Source organism: Cebus imitator, unplaced genomic scaffold (assembly GCF_001604975.1).
Source record: "Cebus imitator isolate Cc_AM_T3 unplaced genomic scaffold, Cebus_imitator-1.0 Scaffold374, whole genome shotgun sequence".
Classification (NCBI taxonomy): domain Eukaryota; kingdom Metazoa; phylum Chordata; class Mammalia; order Primates; family Cebidae; genus Cebus; species Cebus imitator.
Window position 1 is genome coordinate 1,516,475 of NW_016107689.1, and position 19,316 is coordinate 1,535,790.

The following is a 19,316-nucleotide window of genomic DNA, read 5'->3' on the forward strand; positions in this document are numbered from 1 at the left end:
TTGCAGATTCTTATTATACAGCAGTGGTAATTTTGAAATTTGATTATTGATTCACACAAGGACAAATTTTATTTTAGGTTATTTTGGATATGTACATGAATTCCAGAAATACAGATTTCTTCATTTTTTATTCCGTACCTAATTATTTTTTACTTCAAAATAGTTCTTTTATAATAAGTCAGCCTTAGATATTGTTTTGAGCCAGGAAAAATCAAGCTGTATTCATTCTCCTTACTCATAAACCATTTACTGCACATCAGAAATGGTTTATCATATGTTTATTTTATTTCTAGATGTGAAGCATGTGGAATTACTTTTGAATTTTCTTTCCCTAAAGGTAAAACTGAGAAACCTATTCCCCTTAAAAAATATTTAAACTATTATAGAATAATTAGAAGGGAGGAAGGAAATTTACAGTGTTTTATTGTAAAGAATGTTAGAATTCAGATGAAAAATTTCCTGATGTCATAGCCTTTTCTATGCATTTTATATGTACCTTCAGTTATATATGTCCTTTCAATTTCATACGTACCATTTTATTTTATTAAGTTTTGTTTTGTTTTGCAAAACTTTATTGCCTTTTTATCCCCATTCTCCCCTACTTTGAGCCACCAGCAAACTGCTATCCTCAAGTACAAATCACTTGGATGCCAATTATCCAAAAAAAATTTTATCTAAATAATTCTATTTCATGTTTTAAAAAATCCTGTATTATATTTAGGCATTTGTCTTTAGTTAGATATCTTAAATTTTCAAAAGATATTTTTATGAATGTATTTTAAAATTTGCCAAATAGTCCTAGAAACAAGTTGAAAAATGGCACTCAAAATAACATGATTTTTTTTTAGAATTTATTTTTACAACTGTTTGTTACCCATAATAGTTAAGTAGGAAGGGTGAAGTAAATTTTGTAAAAGATGATTCTTCCTACATTTTAATGAGGGTGAATTTTAACATGTTTGCTATGCTTGAAAGTGGTAAAATTTTACGATTAGAAATGTTTCTTTGCTTATAAACATGTTTTTGAAAAGCGCAGCTATAAACATATTTATGTTTCGTCAAGCACATAGTTGCATTGCAAACTAGAGTTAAATAGTGCTATGTACTAAAGTTGTAAATATGTTTTGGACAACACCAAAAAATTAGACAATTTTTTGAAATAAAAAGTGTGGATTAAAACCCATTTAAAAAACCTATCAGCATATATAGATAAGTATTACATATATACATGGGCATATACATGTAAACACATACATGTGTGTATGACTCATCAGAATGTGGTTGATGCAGCTGTAAACCAATTGTATAAAAGGGAGCCCAAGAATGTGTCATTTCCTCAATTAGTATAAATGCCTGACCTGCCAGAAAACAACAAGCTATGACTCTGTGCATCATTTAGTAATATGGTGAATAATAGTGGTAAAAGTAGGCATCCTTGTCAAGTTCAAGATCATTTGGTGATTAATTGGAGGAATTTTGATCATATGACTTCATGAACTTTTCTAATTTGGGATATATATATATATATATATTTAATATATAACAGAAAAAATATTCTAAAAATTAAACAGAGGTGAAATTGTATGAGCAAAGTGGATAATGTACAAAACAACAAAGCCAAATATTTGACAACTATGAAACATTCTAGTCAAGTTTCTTAATCCACTTAACTACATTCCAAGAGATTGTGTTCTTTACCACAGTTTAATATCCAAATTTATAAAGCAAAACAAAACAAATACAATAATGCATAATTCAAGAATGGGACACAGTCTGAGAAATACATCGTCAAGCAATTTCGTTATTGTATGGACATCACAGAGTATACTTACACAAACCTAGATGGTGTAGCCTACTACCCAACTAGCCTATTCCTCTTAGGCTGAAAACCTGTACAGCATGTTACTCCACTGAACGCTGTAGGTAACTGCAACACAATGGTAAGTATTTGCAAATCTAAACATATGTAAAACCACAAAAACGACAGTAGGAGTATGAATAAAAAAATTAAAAAATGGCACACTTGCATAGGGCCATTACCATGAATGAAGATTGTGGGACTGGAAGCTGCTTTGGGTGTCAGTGAGTGGTGAGTGACTGTGAAGGCCTAGGACAACACTCTACACTACTACAGACTTCATAAACATTTGATAAGGTTTGGCTCTGTGTTCCCATCTAAATCTCATCTCAAATTGTAATCACCATACGTCAAGAGAGGGACCTAGTGGGAAGTGATTGGATTATGCCAGTGGTTTCCATTATGCTGTTCTCCTGATAGTGAGTTCTCACAAGATTTATTTTTTAAAATGTTTGGCAGTTCCTCGGTGCTCTCTCTCTCTCTCTCTTTCCTGCTGCCTTGTGAAGAAGGTGTCTGCTTTCCCTTTGCCTTCTGCCATAACTATAAGTTTCCTAAGACCTCCCCAGCCATGCAGAACTGTGAGTCAATTGAATCTGTTTTGTTTATAAATTACGCAGTCTCAGGTAGTATCTTTATAGCAGTCTGAGAACGGACTAATACAACACTGTGCACTTAGGCTACCCTAAATTTATAATAAAATATTTTTTATTTCTCCAATAACAAATTTTGCTTAGCTTACTGGAATGTTTTTATTTTGAAGCTTTTTCTAACTATTCTACTCTTTTCTAGTAAGATAGCTTAAAACATAAACAGCTTGCAGAGCTGTAGAAAAATATTACCTTACAAACAAATGAATGTTAAAAAATATTTTATTGAAGTTGAATAAAACTTTGAAGGACAAAGAAAGTGGCAAGTCACAAATAGTTTCTGGAGGTAATGGACTGAAAAACAAGAGGCCACGAACCAAAGCTGAAGCTAAGAAAAGATAGTGCACCAAGGGAGTTCGTGAAAAATGTCTTCGGTCAAAGGTTGATTAGTGTATGGAACAACAAGCAATTAGAAACAAAGAGTATCATTAAACAATCTGATCACTGCTCCTCAAATGGATGGGTATCACTGGACAGCCAAGTTTTTAATCCTCAGACTCTCACATATAAGCAGAAAGGCAAAAAGAAGAGATAAATTTAAGTTAAAATAATATAGTACACTCTTCAAGTGAGAGGTTGAATTTATCTTGCAAGAAGGCATGTGAGTTATGGTTCAGTATGTAGAGAACAGCAATTATGGAATAATAAAGTATGATTGTGATCAATAATCATTTTAAGATAAAAGCACCAACAAAATCAAGTATGCATAGAGTAGAGCTTGAATAGCTGTAAAGGATGCCATGAGAAATACTCTGAGACTTTGGCATCGTGGACAAACCCATCATCTCCCTGCAAGAACCAGCATTTCACCATTCATTTGCTTTTTGTTTTTTAATTGGCAAATAAAATTATATTTATTTACTCCGTATAATTTTATTTTGTCATTCCACAATGTATACATATATCAAAACGCCATTAATTTTAAATTTAAATTAAGATGACTTTACCATAGTCAAAAACTGCTTTACACATGATTTCACAGGAACATTACCTCTGAATAATGCTATAAATTCCAAGAAAAGAGTAGAGTCATGAGGAAAACAAATATGAGGAACAAGTTATAAAGGGATGTTTTGAATTTAAAGCATTAACTATGTGTCAGATATATAACTTCTGTAGGGCACCTTGGATGGCCAGGGAGAGTGGAATAAATGTTTGAGACATGATTGAAAGACCTATAAGAGTCAGGAATCGTAATGACAGCAATTTCACAATTCAGCATAAGGTTGTCTTTGAAAAGGATTTTCTCTTTATTTATTTTTTATTATACTTTAAATACTTAGGTACATGTGCAGAAAATGCAGGTTTGTTGCATAGGTATACACCTGACATGGTGGTTTGCTGCATCTGTCACCCTGTCATCTACATTAGGTATTTCTCTTTTTTTTTCCCCCATTTATTTATTTTATTGCATTTTAGGTTTTGGGGTACATGTGAAGAACATGCAAAATTGTTTCATAGGAACACACGTGGCAGTGTGATTTGCTGCCTTCCTCCCCATCACCTACATCTGGCATTTCTCCCCCTGCTATCTCTCCCCAGCTCCCCACCCCCCACCATCCCTCCCCTATTTCCCCACAACTGACCCCAGTGTGTAGTGCTCCCCTCCCTGTGTCCATGTGTTCTCATTGTTCAACACCCGCCTATGAGTGAGAATATGCAGTGTTTGATCTTCTGCTCTTCTGTCAGTTTGCTGAGAATGATTGTTTCCAGGTTCATCCATGTCCCTACAAAGGACCCAAACTTTACAAAAGAAGGTATTTCTCCTAATGCTATCCCTCCCCTAGCCCCCCAACCCGCAACAGGCCCTGGGTGTGTGACGTTCCCCTCCCTGTGTCTATGTGTTCTCATTGTTCAACTCCTACTTCTCAGTGAGAATATGTGGTGTTTGGTTTTCTGTTCTTGTGTTAGTTTGCTGAGAATGTTGGTTTCCAGCTTTATCCATGTCCCTGCAAAGGACGTGAATGCATCTGATAGCTGCGTAGTATTTCATGGTGTATGTGTGCCACATTGTCTTTATCCAGTCTATCATTGATGGACATTTGGGTTGTTTCCAAGTGAAAAGAACTTTCTAAGTTTAAAATCTTCGAAGGTTCTCACCAAAATACTGTAATATCTTTGTAAAGTGACTCTGTTACTCCTGATCTTATAATCTCAGAACAGGGTGATGAAAAAAATGTGTTAGGTAAGTCAGAAGGCAGTGCTTTCTCTACTTTCTAAGAATCTTGTGATTCACTTTCTTGTGACTCCTGCAATATCATGGAACACATGGATGCATTCAGAACACTGAAGTGTAGCAATTTTAACACGTTAGACTCATTCTTCCAGACAATTGCAGTTACACGGGCTTGACTAGGCTTCACCAACCAAATGCCCAGGATAAATTCAGGTGTTGGGGTAAGAGTAACTCCAAAGCTTTGATGTGTTTATTAGGTATGATTTCATAGATAGTTTTCCAGAGCTATGGGAAAAAAATGTTGAGAATTATGAAAATCCATTGAGAGACAATTGAGCAGGAAACACATATAAAATAACAGAGACAGAGTGGTTGAAAGAGGAAGGGTGATGGTACCTGGGGCTATACTCTGAGATAATTAAAAGACAATATGATGTCATTTTGATAAAGAGAGTACTACTTTAGTTCTAAATAACAATCCCAAACCAAGACCTGATAGACATACGGGAAAGACTTCCAAACCATGGGAAATGAAATTCTATTGGATGTAGCTCTTCTAATGAAAAGTTTCTTCAAAAATAATTTTCATTTAATGTATACTCAGTTATTACACAATAATTAGTGCATATCCACTATGGACCAGGTTTTCATGAGTGTATCAGGGAAATCATGCCTCATTGATGATCACAAGTGAGTAAAGCCAATGGCCTCCAAGCAGGTTAATGCAGTTTAAAACAGTGGCAGTTTCAATGCCAAAGGAAAACTGGTGAGCATTACATTATTGTTTTTTTTTTTTTTTTGCTACTTTTGCTATTAATATGCTTGGAAGTTTGGTCAATTTATTTTCACCTATGGGCATTCCATTTCTAAGAAGAGTAATGGCAAGCTACAGTCAGGAGGCTGCCCATCTAAAAATGAACATGTGAAGGGAGTAAAAATAACTATTTATAAAAGCGAGACAATAATGAACCCCACAGTTTTAGGAATGTCCACATGTGGGTAAGCAGAGTGTTGATTTGGTGTCACTTCAGAGAGCAGTCGAAGGAATTCAGGAAGAAGTTACAGGAAAGCATATTTTACATGAAAGTATTTTCTAAGAATTGGTGTTGACTAACAAAGGGTATTACCGAAATTATTTGAGTGAAAGGAATTGTATACTGATGTTAGGGTCGAAATCCATTTATAAATCCATTTATAAGAAGGCTTTACATTGAAGAGGTTAAGAGTATGTGTTAAAGTCAGACCTTGGCTCAAATGCCAAACTTGCTACCTATTAGCTTTCTCATCTCGGGCAATTTACTACTCTCTCTAAGCCTGAGTTCAATCATCTGTACAGCAAGGACAACAATGTCTGCTTGAGGAATTATGTGGATGGTTAAATAACATAAGATAGCAAGCGTGTTTAGAGCAGTTTCTGGTTGTGAAAAGATTTCTTATTCTACCCTTTTTAGCGTTAAAATGATACACCAATGTATAAACATATATTAAGGGATTATCTTGATTTCAGTAACTACAATTCTCATTATTATGCATAATCTATAGCTACATATTTCTTATTTGTTAAGGATAATATCAACGAAAGAAATTTTAGATTATCCACTTTAAAATTCTGGAAAAAGACTGATTCCAAAGAATGAAATTCATAAAAATATGAAAATATCAGCTTTATATATTTCTAGGAATTCCTACTCAGAATCTGATTTTTAGGTAATGATGAATTAAGTAATACTTTATATCACAAAAATATTATTTTTTGTGATACTGGAAAGATATTAGTTATAATTCAGGTACAAACCCATAAGACAGACAAAATGTAAACTGGATAAATGAATAAACTGATATGGAAAAAAAATCACTATGATCTGCACCATAAGAGGCATACAGTTTAAATTTACAAATTCATAAGGAAAATATGGCTATCATGGAATATTCAAATGTGTCCTGTGGTCATCAGCATACATTGGAAATATTGAAAGCAATGTTAATCTCAAATTAGTTAATGAAGAGGAGCTCTTTCCATTTTCTCTAACTGTGGCTGTGTCAATCAGGGTTGATCAGAAGAGCAGAATCACTATGTCTAAGATACAAAAAGGGATTTGTCAAATGATTACACTTCATACAATGGTGAGAATGGAGTAAACAGTCTGTGGTAGCAAACTATGCTTCTGTATTTATGCTGGGGACTGAAGTCAGCAAGGCAGGTAGTCAAAAGAGAGAGAATACTGTGAAATGGGGAAAATCAAGCAGGAACTTCCAGCAATGAGTTTAGACCCATAAACGTAGACATCAAATTTCTCACTGACTCTAGTTCTCCTATTGAACCTGGTTGGTATGGATTATTGAAATGATATTAAGTATTAATAAACTGACTTGGGGAAAATGACCTATTAATCATGTGAAACTTTCCTGTTCAAGAACCAGGCATGATTTTCTAACTGTTCAACTCTATTTTTGTCTATTAGGAGTGTTTTAATGTTTTCCTCCTATAGATCATGTACATTTCTCATAAATTTTACTCCTAAGTATTTAATAATCTTTGTTGATATTATAAATGGAGTCGCTAACATTATTTTCTCTAATTGGTTATTGTTTATATATAAGAATACTATTGGTTTCTGTACATTTGTTTGTGTTAATAAAATTTGCCAATTATAACTACTAAGGAAAATACATCAGAATGATTACTGGTTATATTGCCGTTAATTGTTTCTGATAATTGTTTTCACTGAATTTAAATAAATATAAAATTCTTAAGTTTTAAAGGAGGGTAAATTGCTATCTGACTTTTCTTAGTAGCATCACAATTAGTAATCTTAAAAATGTGTATTTTAAAATAGTAACTATTTTTTACCACAATTACATAAATAATTAAATAATAATGTTTAATGAACTTCCATATTTTTTACATTTTTCCAAGTTGAGAGTCTTAATTTTACATTTCTATTCTCACAGTAGTTTTTCATAATAATGTCTTTAAGTAACAAATATTTTTTAAATCAATGTTATTTCCTGACAATAAAGTTCCTTTTTATGTAATGTCTACTGAAAGATCTTCCCTCTTAGTTTGTCATTAATTTTACATGAAATAACTGACATCAGCTAGCTAAACCAGTAAATATTTCCAAATATATTATAAATTTTGAAGCATTATTTATTATAAAAATAACTTCAGATATTTTATTTAGATTCCGGAGGTTTAAAAGCAGAAAAGTACACCTTACTTTAATTTGACAATTACTTTCTTTGGTTGTGTTTTTTTTAAAGACTCAGTCCTAATAATCTTCCTTTCAAAATGTCTTCCAAATATAATATTTTATTCATAAGAAACAATTAATGTTTTTAATATTTTACAGACAAATCCAAAATCCCAAATTTTCACTCATTTTGAAAGTATTTTCCACTGAAAACATGTTAAACAATTCTCAGTACATCCAAACACCTCAGTTGCTAAGCAACTTTTAATGAATTTTCCACCAAAAAGGTTTCAGACCAGCTCTTCAACATATCAAATATTCACACAGCCCTTGATGCCTTTGCAAAATGTCCCTCTATTGTAGCATGAAAAAGTTACTGCAAATAATAAGTAGAAGTTACTGGTTACAGCTATAAAGTTAGGGGAGAAAGCATGCAAAAATCATTTTAGTTTGCTGTCTTTGGGGCTTGGCTTCTTTTATTACATTTTTACCTAAGAAAATGTAGATAATTGAACATCTATAAGGAAAGACTTTATTGTCTTAATGTAAGATACTTAATTGGAAATCATTTAAATGTAAATATATTATAAGGCTATTTGAAAATAAATATAGCATATCTTTTTATAGAAAGTGAATTTTTCAATAGAAGCGATTTTTCTTTTCTAATGTTAGTATTTTATACCACAGATATATATTTTGAAAAGATACCTATTCATTATATATTATCATTACATGCTAATATTACATATTTGCTATTCACTACTTTTAAATCAGATATATAAATTTACATTTAGCATAATAGTTTTTTAATAAGTTAAGGTTTAAATATTTTGTTTTAATAAATTTTGAACTCTAAGAATAATTCAGTTAATAATATTATTACTGACTTGCAAGAAATACATCTACAGTTTTAGAAATTTTTCTCATACGTCAATAAAAATGCATCATTCTTTAATGGAAGGAGAAGAAAATTAGTTTTGAAGCTATCATGTAATAGCTGATTGATTTTTGGACAAATAATATTGCTTACCATCAGTATCCTTATCAGTAACATTTTTTAAGTTGGAATAAGGATATTACGTTAAAAGGATTTAGTATTATTAAATAAAGTTATAGTCATAAGCATACTTTATAAACCACACTAATATATACATTATGTTTAAATTGTATAATATATTGGTTTTTCATTGAATTAATTACTAAATTACATTGTAACATTATAGTATTACATCATAAAAGTCATGAACATTTATGAATATATTAAGTTTCCACATATACTTATGAAAATGTCAAATAATTTTGCAACTGTATGTTCAGCAAAAAAGAATCCCTTCAATGCCTAGTTAGTTGCAGATTTTTAACACAAAGATATGTTGAATTTTCAAAAGGCTTTTCTGCATCTATTCAGATGCATATGTGGTTTTTTTTTTAGTTCTGTCTATGTGATCAATCACATTTATTGATTTGTATATGCTGAACCAACCTTGCATCCCAAGGATAAAGCCTGCTTGATCATAGTAGATTAGCTTTTTAATGTGATACTGGATATGGTTTGCTAATAACATGTTGAGGATTTCTACATTTATGTTCATCAAGAATATTGGCCTAAAGTTTTCTTTTTGTATTGAGTCTCTGCCAGGTTTTGGTATCAGGATGATGCTGGCCTCAAAAAATGAGTTGGGGAAGAATTCATCCTCTGCAATATTCTGGAAGAGTTTCAATAGGAATGGTAGCAGCTTTTCATCATATATCTCATTGAATTGGACTGGGATTCCATCTGGTTCTGGGCTTCTTTTGGCTGGTAAGCTTTTTATTACTGATTCAATTTTGGAACAAATTATTGATCAGTTCAGGAATTCAGTTTCTTCCTGATTCAATCTTGGCGGGCTCTTTGTGCCTAGAAACTTATACATTTTTTCTAGTTTTATAGTTTGTGTGCATAGAGGTGTTTGTGGTGGTCTCTGAGGGTGTTTTATATATCTGTGGGATCAGTGATAATGTTCCCTTTGTCACTTCTAGTTGGGTTTATTTGGATCTTCTCTCTCTTTTTTTGAATTAGCTAGTGGTCTGTTTATTTTATTAATGTTTTCAAAAAGCAACTCTTGGAATCATTGATCTTTCTATGGCTTTTTGTTTCTCAATGCCCTTCAGTTCAACTCTGATTTTGGTTATTTCTTGTCTTCTGCTAGCTTTGAGGTTACTCTTGTTTTTTTCATTCCTGTAGTTGTGTTGTTAGGTTGTTAATTTGAGACATTTCTAACTTTTCGAAGTAGGTGTTTAGTGCTATAAACTTCCCTCTTAACAATTCCTTGATTTTGTCTCAACGATTCTGGTATGTTGTGTTTTGTCCTCACTAGTTTGAAAGAATGTCTTGATTTCTGCCTTATTTTCATTATTTTCCCAAAAGTCTCTCAGGAGCAGGTACTTCAATTTCCATCTCATTTACAGTGTTGAGTATTTTTAAAGTATTGACTTCTATTTTTATTGCACTGTGGTCCAAGAGTAAGGTTGGTATGATTTCAGTTATTTTTAATCTGCAGAGGATATTTTATGTCCAATTGTGTGGTCAATTTTAGAGTACATGCCATGTGGTGATGTTGCAGAATGTGTATTCTGTTGTATTGGAGTGGAGAGTTCTATAGATCTCTATTAGGCCCATTTGGTCAAGTGTTTATTCAGATCATGAATATCTTTGTTAATTTTCTGCCCTAATAGTCTGCCTAATACTGTTAGTGGGTTGTTGAAGACTCCCACTATTACTATGTAGAAATCTAAGTCTTTTTGCAGGTCTCTAAGAATTTGTTTTATGAATCTGGGTTCTCTTATGCTGAGTGTATATATATGGAGAATAGTTAGAATTCTTGTTGAATTGGACACTTTACCATTATGTAATGCCCTTCTTTGTCATTTTTGATCTTCCTTGTTTTAAAGTCTGTTTTGTCAGAATTTGAAATTGCAACTGTTGATTTGTTTTCCTTTGGCTTGGTAGCATTTTCTCCATCCCTTTATTTTAATAAGCCTATGGATGTCACTGCATGTGAGATGGTTTTTGCAGACAGCATGCCATTGGGTCTTGTTTCTTGATGTAGCCTGCCTCTCTGTGACTTTTAATTGTGGCATCAGCCTGTTTATATTCAAGGTTAATATTGATATGTACTGTCATCATGTTGTTAGCAGGTTATTATGCAGACTCATTTGCTTGGTTGCTTTATAGTGTCTATAGGTTGTGTACTTAAGTATGTTTTTGTAGTGGCTGGTAATGGTCTTTCCTTTCCATTTATAGTGCTCCAATCAGGACCTCTTGTAAGAAGGTTCAATGATTACAAATTCCCTTAGCATTTGCTTGTCTGAAAAGGATCCTATTTCTCCTCCACATATGAAGCTTAGTTTGGCTAGAGATTAAATTTTTCACTGGAAATTCTTTTGTTTAAGAATACTGAATACAGGTCCCCAGTCTCTTCTTGCTTGTAGGTTTTCTACTGAATGCTTTGCTGTTAGCTTGATGGGGTTCCCTTTATAGGTGTGGTCCTGTCCCTTTTCTCCAGCATACTTCAACATTTTTTTTTCTTTCATTTTGACGCTGTAAAAATCTTGCTATTATATGTCTTGGGGATGGTATTCTTTAGTAGTATCTCTCAGGGGTTTCCTGCATTTCCTGAATTTGAATATGGGTCTCTCTAGTGAGGTTAAGGGTGATTTTTTCATGACGATATTCTGAAATAAGTTTTCTAAGTTGCCTGCATTCCCCCCATCTCTTCCAGCGATGGCAATGAGTCACAGATTTGGTTTCTTTACATGATCCCATATTTCACAAAGATTTCATTTGTTCTTTTTAATTTTTTTTTCTGACTTAGAAAAAACAGTCTTCAAGTTCTGGGATTCTTTCCTCAGCTTGGAAAGCTGCAGCTCTGGGGCGAGCTCAGGCTTTATGTTCCATTACCCTCTTGGAGGCAGCATGGGAAAAGGCCTTGGCAATGGCTGTGGCAGAGGGCCTTTGCTTGTCTCCTGGGGCTCTACCCCAGAGAGATAAAGAGCTATTATCAATCAGTGCCATCAACCCAGGGTAGGGTGGCTGCACTGTGTGTCCAAGCTGGTGACAAGCAGGAGGCGGGAGGTGGTCATGGTGGAGACAGACTGGCTTCCTCACGTTAGGACTTGCTAGAAGTGTAGTTAAGGTACTCTGGGTATTTTCTCCTTCCCCAGTGCAAAGGCAGTGCCACTGCAGTGACAATGGCAGTGGGCTCTTGGCTGCCTCTAGGAGCTTCACCTCAGAGATGCAGAACTGATGCTAACGGGCACGTAAAGTTGGGGGGGGGGTTGGGGGGAAGCTGTACTGCTGAGTGGAGCCCCCAGCTCAGGTAGGGTCTTTCTCCCAGCTTTTTCTTCCCCAGACAGAGGGCGGCAGCGCAGAACAGCTGCCGTGGCTGTGGCAGGGGGCTGTTTGTTGCTTCTGGTAGTCCCTGCCCAGAGAGACACAGAGCTACTCCCAGTATATGTGTTCAGCTGGAGGTGAGGCAGGTGTTCTTCAGTCTGGAGCCAAGGGCTCTGCCTGGTGAAGGGTCTGGGGTGGGGGGGTTGCAGGGAAGTGGGACTGGACTCCTCTCCCTATGGTGGTTGTTGGAGGTTCTAGTGTTGCGGCCAGGCCCTCTGTTCCTTCCCAAGCCTGAGGCATAAGGGTGTCATGCCTGCAACTACAATGGTGGAGGAATGGTGGGTTGTCTCTGGGATTTCCTCCTCAGAGAAAGACACAGCCGCCTCCCACTGAAGTTCTGGTGGGGCAGGGTCATCGTGCTGCAGCCCCAGGCCAGGAGGCCCTGCCCAGTGAGAAGTAGGTATGGGGACCCACATGAGAAACAGCCCGGTTGCTTTTCTGAGGAACAGCTGTGCTGTGCTGGGGGTTGGTACCAGTCCTTAATCACGCATCCCCCAGAGGCTAAGGGCAAGAGCAGAGAGGGCTGCGGAGCAGCAAAAACAGTGGCCTGCCTCTCCCTCTGGGAGTTCCTTCCTAGGGAAGTGCAGAGCTGCTGCCAGCGGAGAGCCCAGGTAGGGCTGGGCTACACTAGGGTTACAGACCAGTGGCCTTATCCCGTGAGGTGCACGGAAGTGAGGCCTGTGGTCCATTGCTCTTCAGCCCTGTGGACTCGGCCCCATTCCTGGAGCTTCAGCCGGGGGTGCTGGGACACCCGACGATCGAAGGCTCCTCCATGACTCCATATGAACCTGAGCAGCGGCTCTGGTCATACTCCACAGCTTCCCTGTCAGTCTGGAGGCCCAGATGGGCTGGGATCACAGGGGAGCTCCGGAGCCCACAGTTGCAAAGGTCCCTGGCAAAAGTGTGGGTCCCCAAGGACCCTCAATCACTCACTGGTTCCCCACAGTTTGGGGGTCCTCCCCTAGCTCCGTGCCATTCCCAGGTGGACAGTCCTCCTGTCTCACTCCTCTCTGTTCTCCGTGGGTTGAGTTGTTTCCTTGTTGAATCCCGTCGTGTCCACCTGGATGGTGCAGTTGAGCTAGTATTTACTCACCCTCTCCGTGAGAGCCACGCACAGGAGATGCTTCTAGTCAGCCACCTTGGCCCTGGCCCCCATTTGTGGATTTTCTATCTGCTTGCACTATTGATAACAAACAAGGAGAATCGAATCTCCAACTATAACTGAGTTTATTTTTAAATTCAGCTCTGTCCGTTTTGCTTTCATGCATTTTGCAGTTCTGTTATTTGCTGTAGGCATATTTGGAGTTTTATATCTTTACATTAAATTTACCCTTTTATAATTTTAAAATGTGTCAAAATCAACGACAAAAAAAAAATCTTAAGAATAGCAGTATAGAAAATGACATTATATACAGAAGGGCAATAAAATGGATACCTGTTGATTTGCCATAGAAAATAATGAAAGCCAGAAAACACTGGCAAGTCATAAAGTTCTTAAAAACAAAAGCTTGTCAACATATATGAAAATATTATTTAATCCTTCAGAAATGAAGACTATGTAAAGATATTTTCAGATAAACATTAGGCAAAAGCATAAATCATCAGCAGAAGTTTACTTCAAATAATGCTAAATATTTACATAGTTTCAGAAATAATAAATTTGTCGATAAACATAAAATATTAAACTATTTTTCATTTCTTTAGATAATTGACTTTTTAAAGTAAAAATAAACATTTTTAAGGTAAATGTAATATACTGTAGTAAGATTCTTATACATTGTAAGTCTTCATTCAGTTCCATTGATAGATTTCTGGAAACTGCAGTTTTAAGCAAAACAGTGTTAAATGAAACCAATTTTACTGTAGCTTAATAAAAATAAGAATTGAATAAATAAGAATAAATAAATAATAAATAAGAATAAAAATAAAAATAATAAAATAAAAAATGTCTGTTCATATCCTTTGCCCACTTTTGAATGGGTTTGTTTGCTTTTTTCTTGTAAATCTGTTTTAGTTCTTTGCAGATGCTGGATATTAGCTCTTTCTCAGATGGGTAGATTGTAAAAATTTTTTCCCATTCTGTTGGTTGCCAGTTCACTCTAATGATTATTTCTTTTGCTGTACAGAAACTCTGGAGTTTAATTAGGTCCCATTTGTCTATTTTGGCTTTTGTTGTCAATGCTTTTGGTGTTTTAGTAATGAAGTCCTTACCTATGGCTATGTCCTAAATGGTTTTGCCTAAGTTTTCTTCTAGAGTTATTATGGTGTTAGGTCTTATGTTTAAGTCTTTAATCCATCTGGAGTTAATTTTAGTGTAAGGTGTCAGGAAGGGGTCCAGCTTCTGCTTTCTGCACACTGCTAGCCAGTTTTCCCAACACCATTTATTAAACAGGGAATCCTTTTCCCATTGCTTGTTTTTGTCAGGTTTGTCAAAGATCGGATGGTTGTAGATGTGTGGCATTGCCTCTAGGGCCTCTGTTCTGTTCCATTAGTCTATATATCTGTTTTGGTACCAGTACCATGCTGCATTGATTACTGTAGACTTATAGTATAGTTTGAAGTCAGATAGTTTGATGCCTCCAGCTTTGTTCTTTTTGCTTAGAATTGACTGGGCTATGTGGGCTCTCTTTTGGTTCCATATGAAGTTTAAGGTGGTTGTTTTCCAGTTCTGTAAAGAAGGTCATTGGTAGCTTGATGCGGATAGCATTGAATCTATAAATTACTTTGGGCAGTATGGCCATTTTCACAATATTGATTCTTCCTAACCATGGGCATGGAATGTTTCTCCATCTGTTTGTGTCCTCTCTTATTTTGTTGAGCAGTGGTTTATAGTTCTCCTTGAAGAGGTCCTTTACATTCTTTGTTAGTTGTGTTCCTAGGTATTTTATTCTCTTCGTAGCAATTGTGAATGGCAGTTCATTCTTGATTTGGCTCTCAAGTCTGTTATTGGTGTATAGGAATGCATGTGATTTTTGCACATTGATTTTGTATCCTCAGACTTTGCTGAAGTTGCATAATTATCAATTTTAGGAGACTTTGGATTGAGACGATGGGGTCTTCTAAATATACAATCACATCATCTGCAAATAGAGACAATTTGACTTCCTCTTTTCCTAATTGAATACCCTTTATTTTTTTTTTTTCTTGCCTAATTGCTATGGCTAGAACTTCCAGTACTATACTGAATAGGAGTGTTGAGAGAGGGCATCCTTGTCTAGTGCCAGATTTCAAAGGAAATACTTCCAGTTTTTGCCCATTCAGTATGATATTGGCTGTAGGTTTGTCATAAATAGCTTTTATTCTTTTGAGATATGTTCCTTCAATACCTAGTTTATTGAGAGGTTTTAGCATAAAGGGCTGTTGAATTTTGTCAAAGGTCTTCTCTGCATCTATTGAGATAATCATGTGGTTTTTGTATTTGGTTCTGTTTATGTGACAGATTACGTTTATAGACTTGTGTATGTTGAACCTGCCTTGCATCCCTGGGATGAAGCCTACTTGATTGTGATGGATAAGCTTTTTGATGTGCTGTTGCAATGGGTTTGCCAGTATTTTATTGAAGATTTTTGCATCTATGTTCATCATGGATATTGGCCTGTATTTTCTTTTTTTGTTGAGTCTCTGCAGGGTTTTGGTATCAGGATGATGTTGGTCTCATAAAATGATTTGGGAAGAATTCCCTCTTTCTGTATTTTTTGGAATAATTTCAGAAGGAATGGTACCAGCTCCTCTTTGTACTTCTGGTAGAATTCAGCTGTGAACCCATCTGTACCTGGACTTTTTTTGGTTGGTAGGCTATTAATTGCTGCCTCAACTTCAGCTTTTGTTATTGGTCTATTCAAGGTTTCAAATTCTTCCTGGTTTAGTCTTGGAAGGATGCAAGTGTCCAGCAATTTATCCATTTCTTCCAGTTTTATTAGTTTATGTGCATAGAGTTGTTTGTAGTAATCTCTGATTGTAGTTTGTGTTTCTGTGGAATCAGTGGTGATATCCCCTTTATAGTTTTTTATTGCATCTATTTGATTCTTCTCCCTTTTCTTTTTCATATATCTGGCTAGCAGTCTGTCTATTTTGTTGACCCTTTCAAAAAACCAGCTCCTGGATTTATTGATTTTTTGAAGGTTTTTTTTTGTTTCTCTATCACCTTCAGTTCTGCTGTGATCTTAGTTATTTCTTGCCTTCTGCTAGCTTTTGAGTTTTTTTTATCTTGCTCCTCTAGCTCTTTCAATTTTGACAATAGACTGTCAATTTTACATCTTTCCTCACTTTTCATGTGAGCATTTATTGCTATAAATTTCTCTCTAGACACTGCTTTAACCATATCCCAGAGATTCTGATACATTGTGTCTTCATTCTCATCGGTTTCAAAGAACATCTTTATTTCTGCCTTCATTTCATTATTTATCCAGTCAACATCCAGGAGCCAGTTGTTCAGTTTCCATGAATTTGTGTTGTTCTGAGTCAGCTTCTTAATTCTGAGTTCTAATTTGATTGCTCTGTGGTCTGAGAGAGTGTTTTGTTCTTTGGCATTTGCTTCGGAGTGATTTACTTCCAATTATGTGGTCAGTTTTGGAGTAGGTACAACGCGGTTCTGAGAAGAATGTATATTCTGTGGATTTGGGGTGCAGATTTCTGTAGATGTCTATTAGGTCCACTTGGTCCAGATCTGAGTTCAATTCCTGGATATCCTTGTTAATTTTCTGTCTTGTTGATCTGTCTAATATTGACAGTGGAGTGTTAAAGTCTCCCACTATTACTGTGTGGAAATCTAAGTCTCTTTGCAGGTCATTAATAACTTGCTTTATGTACCTGGGTGCTCCTGTATTGGGTGAGTATATATTTAGGATCATTAGCTCTTCTTGATGCATTGATACTTTTACCATTATGTAATGTCCTTCCTTGTCTCTTTTGATCTTTGTTGGTTTAAGGTCCATTTTATTAGAAACTAGGATTGCAACTCCTGCTTTTTTTGCTCTTCATTTGCTTGATAAATCTTTCTCCATTCCTTTGTTAACCTATGTGTGTCATTGCACATGAGATGGGTTTCCTGAATACAGCACACCTATGGATCTTGACTTTTCATCCAATTTGCCAGTGTGTGTCTTTTGATTGGGGCATTTAGCCCATTTACATTTTAGGTTAATATTGTTACATGTGAATTTGATCCTGCTATTTTGTTGCTAACTGGATGTTTTGCCCATTAGTTGATGCATTTTTTTCATTGTGTCAATGGTCTTTACCATGTGGTACATTTTTGGAGTGGCTGATGCTGATTGTTCCTTTCCTTGTTTAGTGCTTCTTTCAGGAGCTCTTATAAGGCAGGCCTGGTGGTGACAAAATCTCTCAGCAATTGCTTGTCCATAAAGGATTTTCTTTCTCCTTTGCTTATGAAGCTTAGTTTGGCTGGATGTGAAATTCTAGGTTGAAAGCTCTTCTCTTTAAGGATATTGAATATTGAACCCCACTCTCTTCTGGCTTGTAGGGTTTATGCTGAGAGATCCACTGTGAGTCTGATGGGTTTCCTTTTGTGGGTAACCCGACCTTTCTTTCTAGCTGCCCTTAGCATTTTTCCCTTCATTTCAACCATGGTGAATCTGATGATTATGTGCCTTGGTGGTTGCTCTTCTTGAGGAATATCTTTGTAGTGTTCTCTGTATTTCCTGGACTTGAATGGTGGCCTGGCTTGCTAGGTTGGGGAAGTTCTCCTGGATAATATCCTGAAGAGTGTTTTCAGCTTGGATTCATTCTCTCTGTCACATTCAGTTATACCTATCAAATGTGGATTAGGTTTTTTCAAATAATTTCGTATTTCTTGGAGGCTTTGTTCTTTTCTTTTCACTCTTTTTTCTCTATTCTTGCCTTCTTGTTTTATTTCATTGAGTTGATCTTCAATCTCTGATATCCTCTCTTTTGCTTCGTCGATTCAGCTATTGAAACGTGTATGCTTCGCGAAGTTCTCATGCTGTGTTTTTCAGCTCCATCAAGTCGTTTATATACTTCACTAAGCTGTTTATTCTAGTTAGCATCTCATCTAACCTTCTTTCTAGGTTCTTAGTTTCTTTGCATTGGGTTAGCACATATTCTTTTAGCTCTGAGAAGTTTGTTATTACCCACCTTCTGAAGCCGGTTTCTGTCAATTCATCAGATTCCTTCTCCATCCATCTTTGATCCCTAGCTGGTGAGGAGTTGTAATCCTTTGGAGGAGGGGAGGCATTCTAGTTTTTGCTGTTTTCATCTTTTTGTGCTGGTTTCCTCCCATCTTAGTGGCTTTATCTACCTGTGGTCTTTGTAACTGATGACTTTCAGATGGGCTCTCTAAGTGGATGCCCTTTTTGTTGATGATGAAGTTATTTCTTTCTGTTTCTTAGTTTTCCTTCTAACAGTGAGGCCCCTCTGCTGCAAGACTGGTGGAGGTCGACTCCAGACCCTGCTTGCCTGGGCATCATCTGCAGGGGCTGCAGAACAGTAAGGGTTGCTGCCAGTTTCTTCTGTTATCTTCATCCCAGAAGGGTACCTGCCAGATGTTGGCCTGAGCTCTCCTTTATGAGGTGTCTCTTTGGCTCTATGGGGGTCAGAGAGCTACTTGAGGAGACAGTCTGTCTCTTACAGGAGCTCAAGTGCTGTGCTGGGAGCTCTGTTGTTCTGTGCAGAGCTGCTGGGCAGGTACTTTTAAGTCTGCTGCAGCAGAACTCATAACCACCTCTTTTCCCAGGTGCTCTCTCCTAGGAAGGCTGGCTTTATTTTTAAGTTCCTGTTATGCTGCTGCCTTTTTTCATGGATGCCCTGCCCCACAGAGTAGACTAGTCACAGTCTGCCAGCAGAGGTGTTGCTGAGCTGGCACAGGCTCTGCCCAGCTGCTGTGTGAACTGTTGTGGTAGTGGCAGACTGTCTCAGTAGTGGTGGTCGCCCTTCCCCCCACTGAACTGGACCGTCCTTGGTCCAGCTGCACTTGCTGCAAAAATCTCAATCCAGAGTGTTTCAGATTGCTTGTTTTGTGGGGGTGGTACCT

At 36.4% G+C, this 19,316-nt stretch overlaps 1 long non-coding RNA gene across 1 annotated transcript in view; it reads right to left on the bottom strand.

Annotated features, from left to right (window-relative positions):
• Positions 1–4,488: 4,488 nt before the first annotated feature.
• Positions 4,489–19,316, bottom strand: part of LOC108288437 — a 35,613-nt gene continuing 20,785 nt past the window's right edge. Inside the window, exons 2-3 of the long non-coding RNA XR_001818710.2 lie at positions 6,641–6,758; positions 4,489–4,966 (exon numbers count right to left, since the gene is read on the bottom strand). This is a non-coding gene — a long non-coding RNA (uncharacterized LOC108288437). The remainder of the gene's footprint in view (positions 4,967–6,640; positions 6,759–19,316) is intronic.